This window comes from Henckelia pumila, unplaced genomic scaffold, assembly GCF_033568475.1.
Source record: "Henckelia pumila isolate YLH828 unplaced genomic scaffold, ASM3356847v2 CTG_28:::fragment_4:::debris, whole genome shotgun sequence".
In the NCBI taxonomy this organism is placed as follows: domain Eukaryota; kingdom Viridiplantae; phylum Streptophyta; class Magnoliopsida; order Lamiales; family Gesneriaceae; genus Henckelia; species Henckelia pumila.
The window spans coordinates 49,526-69,023 of record NW_027331793.1 but is presented as its reverse complement, the minus strand read 5'-3'; the positions used below and the strand labels follow the sequence as shown (position 1 = coordinate 69,023).

Here is a 19,498-nt window from a genome sequence, read left to right as displayed (position 1 = left end):
GTGCGCAGGGCAAAAAAATTTTTTTTTTTACTATTTTGTTTAGACATTGTTTCTTGTCTAATCTAATATTGGACATTTGATTAAATGAGAGATTAGAACTCGGGTCGTCACAACAGGTGGTATCAAAGCATAAGTTCTTGGATTGAGATAGAAGCTGAGCGGGGTAGATTGAGCCACATGCATGTATTGTATTGCATGATTATGCATTACTTGATTTGATGATTCGATGATTTGATAAATTGCATGTGAGCATGATCTATATTTGAAATTCAATTGCCTGATTTACTGATTTGTAAATTTTTTAGATTTTTACCGTTTTGTTATAAGATTTTTCTCGGGTGATGTAAGCACCCATACTCGAGTAGAACAGTGTTCTTTGGGTGACGTAAGCACCCCAGACTGACAGACTAGTATGGCCAGACTGAACAGAATGTTATGGTCAGATTGAACAGAACAGAACGGTATTACTCAGCTGAATGAAGTATCTCTGATTGAACAGAACAGAATATCAGCAAATGAATAGATGATGTTGTAGGTAACAGTTGGCTTGAAGAACTTGATTAGTTGTTCAAATATCGGAAAGATTCAGATGAATATCGGATCAGATTGATTGAATACCAACTTCGAAACCTAACAACCAGCTGGTGGATTTTGATAAAGAAATGATAAGAAGGCAGAGGTATGTTGATTGTTGGTAAGTGCTTAGAACAGAATTATGTTTATAGTTCTTTGCCACAACAGATAGAACTGATGAGAAAGAAAAATATACCCTGTAGAAGTTGAATCTTTTGAATTTGAGAAATGCCTTATTAGAATTTTCAAGTCTATTACAATTCTTTGAATTGTAGATGATGAAAAGCTCAAGATTGAGTGAATTATTTAATGGCTTGAATCCGCAGATTTTGTCTAATAAATGTTGACGACTGAAACATTTTGTTTAAAGACATAGCCTTGTCTAGGAGAATTAAAGCTGAATGATGAGTTAGGAAAATGAAATTGTAGACATGAAAGAGTCTGTGAGATACTCACAACTCTATCTACAATTTTTATTCCAGAACAGATATGAAATGAATCCAAAATATGCAAGACACAATGCTATATAACAAGATCAAGATACTTCATGATGTTTTAAGGATTTACATCAAATCTCAAATCCTATAAACATCAACAAGACAACAACTAGATCATTTACAAGTCTTGGTACAAGTATCTAAATCATGCTCATGTTTAGAATTCAACTCTACAACATGACAACTCACTCAACCATCTAACTCGGATCATCACGCTATATCTCTTCAACCCTTGTTCTTCAAGATTGCCTTTGTTCTGCTCCATTTCCTCCTATTGCCATGACACATACAACATAACAATAGCCGGATAACTCCGGTGAAAAATATATTTCCCAGTAAAAGCAACTAAACATGCATATCAAACATATATCAAGATCATGATATAAAAGTAAATACAATGCATGTTTTCAAAACAAGGTTCATTTCATCATTCGTCGGTTGGGATCCCGAGAAGTAGATATCATAACTAATCCACCGACTCTCCCGATCGAGGTGGGGTTACCTATCTTTCTTCTCTAGACTTTGAAGCAATCATATATGCAAATCAGACGCTAGGCTAAAACAACCACCCAGGCCATACATATACAATTCCTCAAATCGTCTATTCGAACGTTTTCGTTCATTTCAAAATCAAAGAATAAGTCTTCAAGATGAATGCAACATATATCATCATCAAAGCATTCACTATATCAAGAACTTATTCAACAACTCAAAGTAAAGCACATAAGAGCAATTAAGCAAACAAGTATGTGATTTAGGGGAACTCGATACAAACCATCTCGAGTTGTAATCCCAATCAAATAGTAGTCTACTTTTACCTTCGTATTTTTCGTCTGTTCTGAATTCTTCAACCTCAAAACATGCACATCAATCTTTGTTCAATTCATTCCTTTCAGAATCGAGTCGAAATCATCAGCACATCTTCAATCAAATCATTTCAAACCTCACTTCTTCTTCCTTCAACGAAGTCCCGTTCTCGAGTCAATAAGACTTCACAATAATCTGAAATTGAAGAATAAAGATGCTACAACATCAGCAACATTTCAATGAACATCTCGGTTCAATTATCAGCTATCAAAACATCCATCTATTATCAAACAACTCATCCAAAACCGTAAGCAAACTTCCTCGGTTCAAAATTCGATCTCTTGAGTTGATTGAGCTCATAACATGTTTGAAATGTAAAGATTATCTTCTAACAAAATCAGTATATGATCTTCAGATCATTGGCTCAATCATAGACTATCAACAACGGTTTCAAAACATCAATCGACGGCATAACGACTGAAAATCGGTAACCGACGAAAATCAACTTCGAATTCAATCTCATATCATTATATATCATCAACACCAGCTAACTAGCAGCATAATCAGATGCTACACAAGTCAAAATCTATGCTGGTTATCATATGAGTTTCATTCAATACTCAAGATTCAATTCGGTTTCGAATATACAACGCTAGAATATCGATAACATGATCAAACAAATCAACTTCTGATTTCTGCCCATATTCGAATTTCAAAACTTATTCAAGACATCATAAACCTTACATCAAATCGAAGGCCTCGTTGCAAGGATTCCAAAACATCTTTCGGAATTGAAATCGGACAAACGGATCAAAAGTTACGGCGATTTGAAAATTGAAGAAATCAAAAGAATATGACAATGATCTCGGCTTCTGTTCTGTTTCTGAATTCCTTTTTACATAACACGTAGCATTCTGATTCATATCATAGATATTGGATAGATATTGAATAAATTGCAATTTAGTCCCTCAAGTCTTCAGTAATTGCAATTCAGTCCTCGGCCTTCGTTTTAATTCAATTTCAATCCAAAATAATTTAAGAATATTAGAATTTAAATCAAAACTCTAAATATTCCCAAATTAAATATACTCGGATTAAAATTACATAAATTCGAATTAATTAAATAATCCGGTCTTTTGCACTTTAGCCCTTGCAACGTCGATAATTGCAAATCACTCCCTGATCAGGTTAAATCTTCAAAATTGATCTTCGTTAATTCCCAAAACATGGAATTTAATCTTAAATCCCATAAATATTCAAATCGAATATTTATTCTTTTAATTTAAGAATTCTCGGAATTTAATTCTCAAAATCCGTAAATTCTCAAATTAAATATTTTCAGCTCGGAAATTAAATCTATCATTTTCATAACTTCTCAAATCAATATTAGCCCATAATATGGAATTTAAGTCTCAAATCCCATAATTAATAATTCAATATTTTCGGGTCTTACAAATTGTATGGACGTGCTCCGAGTATCTCATAAAATTCATGGCATTCAATATGATTGTATCTCAGATTTTCTATTGGGAATTGGTATCTTCCCCCAACAGAACTATCTATAAAAATCCTGTGTCTTGCTGGTTTTATCGAAAACCCTTTTACAGTAGGAACTGTAGAATATACTTTGCAAAGTTGAGTTTTTTGATTTTTAAGGTATGTCGCTTTGTGATATTCATTTAAAACCAATTTAGTTCTATCTCCCAATGATTCCAACTGAGAGATATTACTAAATCTGAAAGCATGGACTACTCCGAAGTCCATTAGACGACCAATAGTCATTTTTGAATGATCATAAATAGATAAATCAAGATCGACTGTTAATAGTCCCATAATCTCCATTTTCTCATTGTTTTCAAAATAATATTCATTGAGATCTTGCCAAATGTAAAGTCCGGGAATAGGACTTATGGCTGCTGAGGCTATGAAATCTTGAATCTCAATTACATCAGAAAAGAAGCTATCAACGAGTTTATATTGTATAACAGTTTTTAATGCAGGCTCGAAAGAAAAGAGTGGATTTAGGGTATCATGGGTTTTTAATATCATCCTGGTTTTTAGATACTTTTCAGGGATGATTTGTTTTTCATAATTTCCTTGGGCAAAAAGGGAATTATTTTGGGATTTTAAGTATTGGTTCTTTTCATTGAGTTTAGAATATTTTTGGTTCAAATTTTCAAGTTCTTCCCTCAATGATTCAATCTCTTTTTCAAGAGTCGATACCTTTTGGAAAGTATCTTGAGTGTGTGATGTGGATGCACAATCTGTGCTGGCTAAAGGATTTCCAAAAAAATTTTCTTTGCATTCTGGCTGGATATAAAAATTTAAACCAATGGTTTTTCTGCAAGCAGCTAATGCTTCACTGTAAGAATAGTATCCTTTATATAAAGGATTAGGATAATTTTTTATATTTTTGGCTATTGTTTTCCATTCATGAAACATTCCTAGAATATTTCCAGAAAAAATCACATAATGGCTGAAATTTATTCTTGGAGGACTGTTACTAATTCCACAATTTTCTCCAATCATAAAATAATTTGTCAAAGCATTACAAACTTGGAGTTTTGCTGTTCTTTGGTTATCTAAATTCCAAATATTATTCAATATATTTTGCTAAAAGTGATTTACGTGTTGTCCAAGACGTAAATTAAATTTATTTTGCTGAAAAATAGGTAATCTAATATCGTAGAATTGAATGAAATTACCTCTTCTACCTGGTTGGTAAGGTTCGGCAGTTTCTAATGATCTCATAATTCCTTGAAAAGGAGCTGTGTAAGGTTTTTGCTTTTTTGAAGGAATCCAATTTTTTGGATTGCTGTGCTGGTATTTCATCTGTGAATCATTTTTCAAATGATCATTGCTGGTTTTAAAATTATCAAAATTTTTGTTATTTCTAATTACATTATTACTATTTTTATAAATTGAACAAGCTTTAATTAGATTTACATTTCTAAGTTTGGGTTTTTCTAAGAAATCAAAATTTAATTATTTATGATCAATTTCAAAAGATATGGAATCATTATTTACTATATACGGGGTAATTAAATTAATAAAAGGTGTTCCTAAGATTACAGTGTGGTGGATATCATTAACAAAAATGAAAGCAGTTTTTATACTAACACCATTTTTTACTATCGAAGTTTCTGTTTTAGAATTTACATTTAATCTTGAATTATTAGCAGTAGATAATTTTTCATGAGTTTTTTCATGGAATTTTTTAGGCACAATTCCTGATTTTATGCAATTTAAATCTGCACCAGTATAAAAAAGAGCTATAGTATCAATTTCAAATTTTTTTGAGAAAACGATTTTTATTTTTAAGAAATATTTTCTAGAAGTTATTTCTCTTAATACAAAAAGAAAATCTTCTGGAACTTTTTCAATGTTTTGAATATCTTGTGTTTCTTCTTCAGTTTCAGAAATATTGTCAGTATTAATATTTTGAAAAATTAATTTTATTGCATTAGTATTTTGAACTTGATTTTCTTTTAATTCTTTCATTTCTAATCTTATTTCTTTTATTTCTTTTTGTATATCTTGAATAGACACATTATGACGACCCAAGTTCTAATCTCTCATTAATCAAATCATCATAAATAATAGACAAAGAATCAAAGTTTAAATAACGTAATTTTTTTTTTTTTTAAAATTAGTACCTCGCTCGATCGGTGAAAACCCACCGATCGACCGAGCACTTAAGCCCAACTCTCGGGTGGAACAATGTTGGCCTCGCTCGATCGGTTACATTCCACCAATCGAGCGAGCACAAATTGCTCAAGATTCTGCTTCCTAAATTAAGGCCTCGCTCGATCGGTAGAAAACACCCGATCGAGCGAGCTCAAGTCCAGAAAATAGAAACAGATACTAAGTTGCTGTCAACTCTAGTTCCTTCATTCACTTCTCATCTGATATCAACTCATACATAGTCTATACCAAATCATAAACTAGCATGCATTCTAACAAGATATAATTTGATAGAAATGGATCATGTTAAAAGCTTTAAAATCATCTCAAGATAGGCTAATATATCATACATGAAACATTGTTTACAAACATCAAGTTAAGTCCTAAGAAGTAGCAACATCATCTCAAGTCTTGTACATATCATTAAGACAATAACTATATCAACAATAAGTCTTGGTACAAGTAACTATAATATGATCATGTCTTTGAACTCAACTCTAGCATTGACAGCTCACAATCATCTAAACTCGGATCATCACAATATTCTCTCATCCCTTGTTCTTCAAGTTCGCTTCTGTCCGGTTCCACTCCCGCCTATTGTCATGACACATACAACACAACAATAGCCGGATAACTTCGGTGAGAAATATATTTCCCAGTAAAAGCAACTAAACATGCATAGCAAAGCATATATCAAATTCATGATATAAAAGTAAATACAATGCATGTTATAAAACAAGGTTCTCTAACGAATTCTCTTATTTCATCGGTTGTGTGACACCCGAAGCCAAAAAGTCCTAGGGCGGTACATGGTCCGCAATATGGGTGGTTAATACCTGAAAGATGGAAACCCCACCAAAGAATGGGCGACGGGTGACATGAATGAACCGATCCCATACCGAAATGAGAGGTACAAAAGATTTGATATGTACAACTGATATCAAGAAGGTGCATCTTCTTTTCAGAAGCTCATCACATAAGAACTCCAAAGTTAAGTGTGCTTGACTTGGAGAAATTATAGGATGGGTGACCCCCTGGGAAGTTTCTCAGGGTGCGTGTGAGTGAGGACAAAAGCACGCTGAAAAGACCCGTCTTGATACAGTGGGTCGTTACAAATGGTATCAAAGCCTGACCTCTCCCAGTACGGTGTGGTTCGGGGACGAACCAAGCGGAAGCTGGTGGACATGTGACACCCGAAGCCAAAAAGTCCTAGGGCGGTACATGGTCCGCAATATGGGTGGTTAATACCTGAAAGATGGAAACCCCACCAAAGAATGGGCGACGGGTGACATGAATGAACCGATCCCACACCGAAATGAGAGGTACAAAAGATTTGATATGTACAACTCATATCAAGAAGGCACGCATCTTCTTTTCGGGAGCTCATCACATAAGAACTTCAAAGTTAAGCGTGCTTGACTTGGGGAAATTATAGGATGGGTGACCCCCTGGGAAGTTTCCCTGGGTGCGTGTGAGTGAGGGCAAAAGCACGCTGAAAAGGCCTGTCTTGATACAGTGGGTCGTTACAAATGACGGGTGACATGAATGAACCGATCCCACACCGAAATGAGAGGTACAAAAGATTTGATATGTACAACTCATATCAAGAAGGTGCATCTTCTTTTCGAAAGCTCATCACATAAGAACTCCAAAGTTAAGCGTGCTTGACTTGGAGAAATTAGGATGGGTGATCCCCTGGAAAGTTCTCAGGGTGCGTGTGAGTGAGGACAAAAGCACGCTGAAAAGACCCGTCTTGATACAGTGGGTCGTTACAGGTTGGGATCCTGAGAAGAAGATATCATAACTAACCACCGACTCTCCCAATCGAGGTGGGGCTACTTATATTGCTTCTCTAGACTTTGAAGCCATTATATATGTAAATCAGACGCTAGGCTAAGTCAACCACCCAGTCCATACATATATAATCCCTTAAATCGTCTAATCGAACGTTTCCGTTCATTTCAAAATCAAAGAACAAGTCTTACAAGATGAATGCAACATATATCAACAAAATAGCATTCATTAAAATCAAAACTCATTCAACCATTCAAATACAACATATAAAAGCAAATAAGCAAATAAGTATGTGATTTAGGAAACTCGATACAAACCATCTCGAGTTATAATCCCAATCGAATCCTAGTTCACTTTTACCTTTCGATTGCAAAGTTTATGGTGTCTTCTAGGTGTCCAAATCTGTACCAAAAACAACATCATCTTGTATTAAAATTCTGCTCACGCTACAGCCCAACTTCAAAGCACAAATACCACAAACCTTCTTCTTTCTTTTACCGATTCGAAGTTGATGTTCTCATGCTCGATGGTCCTTGTTTACAACTGAAATCACAACATAATTGCCAAGGAAATATCAGCTCTAATCCATGTCAATGTCAGCTCACAAAGAAACAAGCAAAACAACTTCAAATCAAAAGTTCAACGGCATATCGGTATAATTCGGCAATCCGAACTCTTAATCTATCACCATATACATCTTCCATCAACTGAATATCAATCAAAACCAGCATAACATAAGATAGGAATTTCGAAATACTTGCTGGAAATTCATAAGAACATAATCAATAGCCATCCTTCAACCCAAACTCGATAGAACAAAGAATACAAGCTCCACAACATCAATACATAATCACAACTGATCTCTGCCACTTTCTGAAAGAGTAGGTGCCCGGTGAGCCAACTTGTGGCTAAGGGCTTTGATGACTCTTTGTATAAACAATCTTTTGTTTAATATAATTTACACTTTTATTAATGGCAATGACTTTATCTTTCTTCATATTGTTATATTGTGATATACTATTGTTGTTTTGATAAAGACCTTGAATATACTATAGTGTATGTAAGATGTGGTAGAACATGGAGATGTCTATCATGAAACACATCTTATAGTCACTGTGTATTCTAAACTGTTCCTAGTCGATTGAGCCGTCCGATAATAAGGATAAGGATCGCTCGAGTTAGAGACTAGCATTTGCGATGCAGAGTACCACGTTTCATTGGTAAGGAACATAGAGATGTTCGAAGCATGCAAATGGATATTCATACGATGAATGATCGAACTACCCTATCCGGACTTTCCAAGTGGTTATCACTTATCGAGTGGATAAAGTCCGCGGTTTTGGTTGTACACCATTAGTCCTTACTACTTGAAACATCATTGAGACTCTATATGCTAGTACTGTGCTTTGACTCGTTTACCGACTCTATTGGGATCATCAGGTGTCGGGATTGGGTACAGTTACAACACATATAGGAGTCGATGCTTTGTTGTCAAGGATTCACCACATACTTGCGAGTGTGGATATCCTATGCGATCTGAGGAGATATTAGTGTGACGAATCTCTGGCCAGAGTACATGATGTGTTTTAAGAAATGGTTTCTTAGTAGCACATGCGATGTCACTATTTGATCTTCAAGATGTATTGCATAGTTATCGAATCTCGAACGACTCTCGATATACCAATGGTTGTTGATTCGATCGGGATATATGGATGAAGGGACCGTACTGTACGCTAACCAAAATCTATTGGTTCTTGCAGGCACTATCAGTGATACCTAGGGAATCATGGGGCGATGTTGCTAGGCGCTCTTACCATGATTCGATGGGCAAGTCGGAAATCGTTGTTCCGAGTCACAAGGAGTTGTGAGCCCACGGCTAGCTGTATCCCTGAACCATTGAGGGTCACACAGAGTAATGGATTTTTAATCCCCGTTGAGATAGTTAAATTTAAAGAGTTAAATTTAATGAACAAAGAAGTTGGACTTCTTATTTAAGAGTAGAGGAGTAAGATTTCCTAAAATGACATAGGGATGGGCATTTTTGGAAATCACTGAATTCGGATTCAGAAAAATTTATCTTGACTTTAAAAGGTGCAGAAATGGTTTCTGTGCACATTGGTGAAATCGGTTTATCAATCGGAGTCACGATGAATTTTATATTAATTTCTGAACATGCGGGCTTTGCTTGTCGGGCTTGAACTTATGACTAATGGGCCCTAAGCTGTTAGTGGCCTACATTATAAATAAGTTATTGCAGTACAAAAATTACACACAACAGGTCACAATTTTCGAAAAAACCCTATTTTTCTATCAGTAGTGGCCGCCCCCCTTCTCCCCTCTGCTCGGAAAATCCAGTCTGTGAATTTTGATTTACATTCTGGTTTAACGGATCAAATTCGTTAATCTCTTCGTAGAAACTTCTGATAGATTTTCTAGTGCAATCTATCAGAGGGATTAAATATCCGTTCGTGGACCTGATTGAAAAACAGTTCGTCCATCAGTTCCAGGGATATACAACAAGAGCAGAGAAATCTGTTGGTGTCCATAATCTCGCTTCGAGATTGGAGGTAAAAATTTTATAATCGTTATTTAATTTTTACACACACAATTTAATCGTAAGGTTGATACCCATTATGAAATCGTTCCATATAAAATTTTTAAACTTCCGCTGCATCGGGTATCAATCATAATTGATCTGATCGCCGCGTTCTCCAACAGTGGTATCAGAGACAGGTTGCTCAGATCAAGCGATTAAATTAATCGATTGTACAAAAATTTTTTAAGCCTCGGTTTTTGAAACAAAATAAATATTTTAAAAATAAAAAAAAAAAATTTCGGGCAAAAACCCGGGCAGCGATTGGATCGCTGCCCGGGTGGGGGGCAGCGATGGTCGCTGCCCTGCGCAGCGCTAGGCGCTGCCCGGCCCGAGCCCTATGGGGCGCGGGCAGCCCGGGAATGTCCCGGGCGGCCCGCGGAAAAATTAATTTTTTAATTTTTAAATTAAATTTTAATATGTTAAAATTCTATTTTTGGTCCGATCGAAAATTGTTTTTGATTGGTCCACGAGGCGTCGGATCGAATTGTTCGAGTCCAAAAATTTTAAAATTGATTTTGGATAAATTTGAATTTTTGGAAAATTTAAATATTTTATCCGATAAATTGAATTTTGAAATTAATTATTTTTGGTACAATTGATGATAAGATATGATCTTATGGATATATTGAATAAAATATGATTTTATGTATAAAATTGGATTTTATAGATAAAATATGATTTTATTTGATAAAAAGATAAAATATGATTTTGTATATAAAATAAGATTTTATGTATGAAATATGATTTTATCCTTTTAAATTTAAATTGCCATTGCATGTTATCCAATAAATTAATTTTGAATTAAATGTTATTGGATAAGGATGATCGATTGCCATGACCAATTTTGTAGGTATATGTTAGGAATGTACATTTGTTTTTATTGTTGTTGGATTTATTAATGGGCCTGGTTTATGGCCCAATATGAATTGTCATATGTAATAAAAATGGGTTTGGTTTATGGCCCGTTCCCACCCCTTAAAAATGTATCCCCTACTTGTCATTGTTATTTATTGTAAATACATTAGATTTAGTGGGTGTAACGCCCGGAAATATTTAATTTTAATCCGAGAATAATTAATTTGGGAATATTTGGAGTTTTGATTTAAATTCTAATATTCTTAAATTGATTAGGATTGAAATTGAATGAATTGAGTAATTGAGGACTGAATTGCAATTATTGGACTCTTGAGGGACTAAAGTGCAATAATGACTAAACTTATCAGAATTGGAGTGATGTATCAGCATGTGAACGTGTCAATCAACACATTTCATCAGATTTCCAAGCCAAGAAACCGAGAGCAAGTTTCCGGAGAATTTCCAAGCTTTCACTCATCTTCAAATCTTCATATCTTGAGTTACGATTATCCGAATTCGATTCCAAAAGATGTTCTGGAATCTTCTCGCCAAGACCTTCGATTTGATGTAAGTATCTTATTTGTTCATCAAGGTTTGAGATTTCGAAAATGGCAGATATCAGATGTTGGATTTGATTTGGTATTGTTGAGCTTCTAGCTTTGTTAATCTTGAAGTTTGATTGAATATTGAGTTGTATCTCTTGTTCTTATGATTACCAGCTTTGATTCACTCTATACACCTGCTGATATTTTAGTTTAGAGGTTGAACAATTGATATGAATGTTAGAAATGATATAGAGATTTGCGGGAATCGCCGAGTTATACCGAAATGCCGTCGAACTTTTGAATTGGAGTGATTTGATATCATTCTTCAGCTTAGAAGTGGATGAGCTCTTAGCTGATAATTCTTTGCTTGTTATGTTGTTGTTTCAGTGCTTGAACAGGACATTTCAATTGATTACTCTTGACTTCGAAACTGATAGATGGATAGCACAAGGTTGGTAGAGTTTCCTTTGGCATTCTTGTTGAAGTTTGGGGTTGATCTTGAGCAGATTTTGAGTTGTGCTTGGTGCTTGATATTGTACAGCTTTTGACAAGTTTGAAGACCTCCTAGACATTACATTTGAAAGGTAAAAGTGGACTACAATTTGATTGGGATTACAACTCGAGATGGTTTGTATCGAGTTCCCTCAATTTTCACATACTTGTTTGTTTAAGTGCTCTTATGTGCTTTCTTTTGATTACTTGAATAAGTTCCTGATAAAATGAATGCCCTGATTATGTTACATGTTGCATTCATCTTGATGACTTATTCCCTTGAGTTTGAAATGAACGGACACGTTCGAATAGACGATTTGAGGGATTGTATATGTATGGCCTGGGTGGTTGTTTGAGCCTAGCGTCTGAGCTGCATATATAATGGCTTCAAAGTCTAGAGGAGCAAGATAGTAGCCCCACCTCGATAGGGTGTGTCGGTGGATTAGCTATGATATCTTCTTCTCGGGATCCCAGTTGATGAATGATGAAAAGAACCTTGTTTTGAAAGCATGCATTGTATTTATTTCTATATCATGATTGTGATATTGATTATGCATGTTTAGTTGCTTTTACTGGGAAATCTATTTCTCACCGGAGTTATCCGGCTATTGTTTTGTTGTATGTGTCATTGCAATAGGAGGAAGTGGAACCGGGCAAAGGCGGACTTAAAGAACAAGGGATGAAATCGATATAGCGTGAGGATCCGAGTTAGGAGTTATGTGTGCTGTCATGAAGTTTAATGAGTCTTAATCATGATCATGTTTAAGGATACTTGTACCAAGACTTGTAGATGATTGAGTTGTGGTTTTGTTGATGTTTATAGGATTGGAAATATGTTGTAAATCCTTGAATCAACATAAGGTGTCTTGATCTGGATATATGACAATGTTATTGCATGTTATAAGAATGATGATTATGTTGTAAAGCCTTGGAATGGTTTATTACTAGCATTAATAGCATGTTAGAATGCATGGTAGTTGTTATGCTTGATTTCATCATGTCTAGATTTTGGTAGGACATGATCTTGAATCAATCATAGGTATGATCTCGGTTTTGACAGCAGCTGAGCCATTATTTTTTTTCTGTTGGTTTGGCTGGCGCACGGGCAAGCTCCTGCTCGCGCGCGCGCAAGCCAAGCCAGGGGACCTCGGTCTCATTGGCCGGCGCGCGCGCGAGGGGTGATGCCCGCGCGTGCGCAGTGCAACTTATTTAAAAAAAAAAAAAAATTTTTTTTTTTATTCTCTTGTTTAGACTTTGATTATTGTCTAACATGGTTTAATAATGATTAATGAGATTAATGAGAGATTAGAACTCGGGTCATCACAACAGGTGGTATCAGAGCCAGAACATTCTGGACTTAGATAGATAGTGAGTGGGGTAGATCGAGTCTTCTGCCTTACTTATTTATGTTTTTTTTTATCATGATATGATTTAATTACGTGATTGAATTACATGTTTTAAATGCTAGCATGATTTACTTTCAAGTATTTTATTACAAGATGTTGTATTTACTTTATTTGAAAGTATGAGGGTAATGAGATTGAGATCGATTGTTTTGTACTTGGTATGTCTGATTTTGATTGTATTATTGGGATTGATATGCTGAATAAGTACAGAGCTACCGTCGATTGCTTTCAGAAGGTAGTGAGATTCAGACCTGAGATGGCTGGAGAATGGAAGTTCTATGGTAAGGGTTCACGTGCTAAGATTCCTCTTATTTCTGTATTATATATGACCCGACTTTTGCAGAAAGGAGCGGAGGGATTTCTTGTTTATGCACTGGATTTGTTGAAACCTAGCCTGAACCTGGCTGATTTGCCAGTGGTTAGTGAATTTGCGGACGTCTTTTCGGATGAGATTCCAGGATTACCTCCGTATCGTGAGATTGACTTCAACATTGAACTGATGCCTGGAACTGCACCGATTTCGAAAGCACCTTATCGAATGGCACCAGTTGAACTGAAAGAATTGAAGGAACAGTTAGAAGATTTACTGGCCAAGGGATACATTCGACCCAGTGTTTCTCCTTGGGGAGCTCCAGTACTGTTTGTTAGAAAGAAAGATGGTTCAATGAGATTGTGTATTGATTACCGGCAACTGAACAAGGCTACGGTAAAGAACAAATACCCTTTGCCTCGTATTGATGATTTGTTTGATCAGTTACAGGGTTCTTCGGTGTATTCCAAGATCGATCTGAGATCTGGATACCATCAGCTGAGAGTTAGGGATTCTGATATTCCTAAGACTGCGTTCAGAACCAGGTATGGCCATTATGAGTTTATAGTTATGCCGTTTGGTTTGACGAATGCTCCAGCTGTATTCATGGCTTTGATGAACCGTGTGTTTCAGAAGTATCTCGATGATTTTGTGATTATATTTATTGATGATATTCTGATCTATTCCAAGAATCTGATTGATCATGCTGAACATCTGAGAACAGTTTTGAAAACCTTACGAGCCGAGAAATTTTATGCTAAACTTTCGAAATGTGAGTTTTGGCTGAAACAGGTTGTCTTTCTTGGACATATTATATCTGGAAATGGTATTTCTGTGGATCCAAGTAAAGTTGAAGCAGTGATCAATTGGGCTAGACCGACATCTGTTCCTGAGATCCGGAGTTTTATGGGATTGGCTGGGTATTATCGTCGATTTATCAAGGATTTTTCCAGTATTGCGAAGCCAATTACTCAGTTAACTCAGAAAAATGCTCCTTTTATCTGGTCTGAAGCTTGTGAATCTAGTTTTCTTGAGTTGAAGACACGACTGACCAGTGCACCAGTCTTGACAACTCCTTCAGGTACTGGTGGTTTCACTGTTTACTGTGATGCATCTCATCAAGGATTAGGGTGTGTTTTGATGCAGCGAGGACATGTGATTGCTTATGCCTCAAGACAGTTGAAGCCTCATGAAACCAGATATCCGATTCATGATCTTGAATTGGCCGCCATTGTATTTGCTTTGAAGATTTGGCGACATTATCTGTACGGGGAGCAGTTTGAGATTTATTCTGATCACAAGAGTCTGAAGTATCTATTTTTACAGTCAGAATTGAATATGAGACAGCGGAGGTGGCTTGATTTGCTTAAAGACTTTGATTGTGAGATTAAGTACTATCCAGGGAAATCGAATGCGGCAGCAGATGCACTCAGTCGAAAGGTATGTTCTTTGTCCTTATCGACGATGGGTGTATCAAATTTGATTGAAGACTGTTGTCTGTCTGGGTTAGTATTTGATACGAATTATCAACCTCTTCGACTCTATCAAATGCAAGTTGAACCAGCTTTATTGGTAAGAATTCGAGATGCTCAGAAACTTGATCAGAATATACAGAATTCGATTGAGAAAGTCAGATCAGGGCATGTATCTGAATACCGGGTTCGAGATGATCTTCTTTATGTTCACAATCGCCTTGTAGTGCCTGATGTTTCTGATGTGCGACAACAACTACTGACAGAGGCACATTGTAGTCGATATAGTATTCATCCTGGAGGTAGGAAGATGTATAATGATCTGAAGACTCGATACTGGTGGAAACCAATGAAGTCTGATATCACTGATTTTGTATCTCGGTGTCTGAACTGCCAACAGGTAAAGGCTGAAAGGAAGAAACCGCCTGGCTTGTTACAGAGTTTATCCGTGCCTGAATGGAAATGGGATCATATTTCCATGGATTTCGTGACGAGATTACCTCGATCTTCTACAGGTTATGATGCTATCTGGGTGATTATCGATAGATTGACGAAGTCTGCGTGTTTTATACCTTATCGTATGACGTACAGACATGATCAGATGGCAGAGATTTATGTCCGTGAAGTTGTCAGATTACATGGTGTGCCGAAGTCTATTGTATCAGATCGTGATCCTCGATTTACATCTCACTTCTGGCATAGCTTACAGAGTGCTTTGGGTACTCAGCTTCGTTTGAGCACAGCTTATCATCCACAAACAGACGGGCAGTCTGAGCGTACCATTCAGACATTGGAGGACATGTTGAGAGCTGTAGTGCTTGATTTTGGCACGAGTTGGCAAGATTCATTACCTCTTTGTGAATTCTCGTACAACAACAGCTATCAATCGAGTATTGGAATGGCTCCTTTTGAAGCTTTATACGGAAGAAAATGTCGATCTCCTTTGTACTGGGATGATATTTCAGAAGTACCTGACACTGGCCCTGATATGATACGTGATCTGACTGATCAAGTGAAGCTTATTCAGACAAGAATGAAGACAGCTCAAGATAGACAAGCGAAATATGCTAACATTCGACGTCGACCTTTGTCTTTTGAACAGGGGGATCGTGTATTTTTGAAGATTTCTCCGTTCAGAGGCACTGTCAGATTTGGCAAGCGAGGGAAGTTGTCTCCACGATATATTGGTCCTTATGAGATTTTGGAGAAAATAGGCAATCTCGCCTATCGATTAGCTCTTCCTCCGGCGTTATCTGGAATACATGATGTCTTTCATGTATCAATGCTTCGAAAGTATCTTTCTGATGAATCTCATGTACTTCAATCTGATGAAGCTGAACTTGACGAGACTTTGAGTTATTTTGAAAAGCCGATTCAGATTCTTGATCGTAAAGAGAAGCAACTTCGTACGAAGACTATTCCGCTTGTGAAGGTTCAGTGGAGTCGTCATGGTATTGCAGAAGCGACTTGGGAGACTGAATCAGATATGAGACAACGATTTCCAGAGTTATTTCATTGATGTGAGTCTCCTTTAGTTTTCTGTATCTGATATTTGATTTGATTGGTTGTTATTACTAAGATTTCGAGGACGAAATCGAGTCTTAGTGGGGGAGAACTGTAACGCCCGGAAATATTTAATTTTAATCCAAGAATAATTAATTTGGGAATATTTGGAGTTTTGATTTAAATTCTAATATTCTTAAATTGATTAGGATTGAAATTGAATGAATTGAGTAATTGAGGACTGAATTGCAATTATTGGACTCTTGAGGGACTAAAGTGCAATAATGACTAAACTTATCAGAATTGGAGTGATGTATCAGCATGTGAACGTGTCAATCAACACATTTCATCAGATTTCCAAGCCAAGAAACCGAGAGCAAGTTTCCGGAGAATTTCCAAGCTTTCACTCATCTTCAAATCTTCATATCTTGAGTTACGATTATCCGAATTCGATTCCGAAAGATGTTCTGGAATCCTCTCGCCAAGACCTTCGATTTGATGTAAGTATCTTCTTTGTTCATCAAGGTTTGAGATTTCGAAAATGGCAGATATCAGATGTTGGATTTGATTTGGTATTGTTGAGCTTCTAGCTTTGTTAATCTTGAAGTTTGATTGAAGATTGAGTTGTATCTCTTGTTCTTATGATTTACCAGCTTTGATTCACTCTATACACCTGCTGATATTTTAGTTTAGAGGTTGAACAATTGATATGAATGTTAGAAATGATATAGAGATTTGCGGGAATCGCCGAGTTATACCGAAATGCCGTCGAACTTTTGAATTGGAGTGATTTGATATCATTCTTCAGCTTAGAAGTGGATGAGCTCTTAGCTGATAATTCTTTGCTTGTTATGTTGTTGTTTCAGTGCTTGAACAGGACATTTCAATTGATTACTCTTGACTTCGAAACTGATAGACGATAGCACAAGGTTGGTAGAGTTTCCTTTGGCATTCTTGTTGAAGTTTGGGGTTGATCTTGAGCAGATTTTGAGTTGTGCTTGGTGCTTGATATTGTACAGCTTTTGACAAGTTTGAAGACCTCCTAGACATTACATTTGAAAGGTAAAAGTGGACTACAATTTGATTGGGATTACAACTCGAGATGGTTTGTATCGAGTTCCCTCAATTCACATACTTGTTTGTTTAAGTGCTCTTATGTGCTTTCTTTTGATTACTTGAATAAGTTCCTGATATAATGAATGCCCTGATTATGTTACATGTTGCATTCATCTTGATGACTTATTTCCTTGAGTTTGAAATGAACGGACACGTTCGAATAGACGATTTGAGGGATTGTATATGTATGGCCTGGGTGGTTGTTTGAGCCTAGCGTCTGAGTTGCATATATAATGGCTTCAAAGTCTAGAGGAGCAAGATAGTAGCCCCACCTCGATAGGGTGTGTCGGTGGATTAGCTATGATATCTTCTTCTCGGGATCCCAGTTGATGAATGATGAAAAGAACCTTGTTTTGAAAGCATGCATTGTATTTATTTCTATATCATGATTGTGATATTGATTATGCATGTTTAGTTGCTTTTACTGGGAAATCTATTTCTCACCGGAGTTATCCGGCTATTGTTTTGTTGTATGTGTCATTGCAATAGGAGGAAGTGGAACCGGGCAAAGGCGGACTTAAAGAACAAGGGATGAAATCGATATAGCGTGAGGATCCGAGTTAGGAGTTATGTGTGCTGTCATGAAGTTTAATGAGTCTTAATCATGATCATGTTTAAGGATACTTGTACCAAGACTTGTAGATGATTGAGTTGTGGTTTTGTTGATGTTTATAGGATTGGAAATATGTTGTAAATCCTTGAATCAACATAAGGTGTCTTGATCTGGATATATGACAATGTTATTGCATGTTATAAGAATGATGATTATGTTGTAAAGCCTTGGAATGGTTTATTACTAGCATTAATAGCATGTTAGAATGCATGGTAGTTGTTATGCTTGATTTCATCATGTCTAGATTTTGGTAGGACATGATCTTGAATCAATCATAGGTATGATCTCGGTTTTGACAGCAGCTGAGCCATTATTTTTTTTCTGTTAGTTTGGCTGGCGCACGGGCGAGCTCCTGCTCGCGCGCGCGCGAGCCAAGCCAGGGGACCTCGGTCTCATTGGCCGGCGCGCGCGCGAGGGGTGATGCCCGCGCGTGCGCAGTTCAACTTATTTAAAAAAAAAAAAAATTTTTTTTTTTATTCTCTTGTTTAGACTTTGATTATTGTCTAACATGGTTTAATAATGATTAATGAGATTAATGAGAGATTAGAACTCGGGTCATCACAGTGGGAGATCTAGATTTGAAGATGGAGGTGGGCCCAGCAGACAATAAAGACAGAAGAAATGTAAATTGGAAGCTCAATGTAATAGGATTGCATTGCATACTGCATATTACCTAGGATTGGACTAAGACTCGTGATTGGCAACCACGGGTCAATTAGAAATGGAATCGATCATCCTATATAATATGTGATATTATTGTTGTATGCATGTTTTAGACAAAATTGTGTGAATCCGGCAAGCATACAAAATTTTAAAAAATGATGAGACAAATTTTCATAATTAAAATCCCTCATTTTAAATATGATTTAAAATTGATATCAAGATAAATAAAGGAAATTTAAATTTGTTTAAATGTTCCTACCTTCCATCAACGATCAATGTATGAGATGCTACCCGCGGATACGGTCCGGCTCATATTATTGGGGGGGCCCGTTCGTCGGAAAGCTGTACATTGGATCGACACATGTTGTAAGTTGGGTGGAACTCCCATGGGATCGGCTCATATTATTGGGGGATCCACATGGCGACCGTCCATCACAACTTAATATTGATGGGTCATCTTGACATGTCACAATAAACGGCGTCATATTATTGGGCCCTTATTGGACATGAGGTAAAAACATGGAGGTTGCTTTGGAAGCAATTGGGCTCTACCTTTTGAAATTATGGTTGGC

General features: G+C 36.5%; 1 long non-coding RNA gene across 2 annotated transcripts; it reads left to right on the top strand.

Moving 5' to 3' along the window:
* Positions 1–16,898: 16,898 nt before the first annotated feature.
* LOC140870893 (uncharacterized) lies at positions 16,899–18,564 on the top strand. Of its 2 annotated transcripts, XR_012147566.1 has the most exons (4): positions 16,899–17,034; positions 17,401–17,463; positions 17,554–17,596; positions 18,140–18,564. It is a non-coding gene; the product is annotated as an uncharacterized lncRNA (long non-coding RNA). The 2 variants fall into 2 exon arrangements; XR_012147565.1 differs by having other exon boundaries at positions 17,401–17,596.
* Positions 18,565–19,498: the final 934 nt, after the last annotated feature.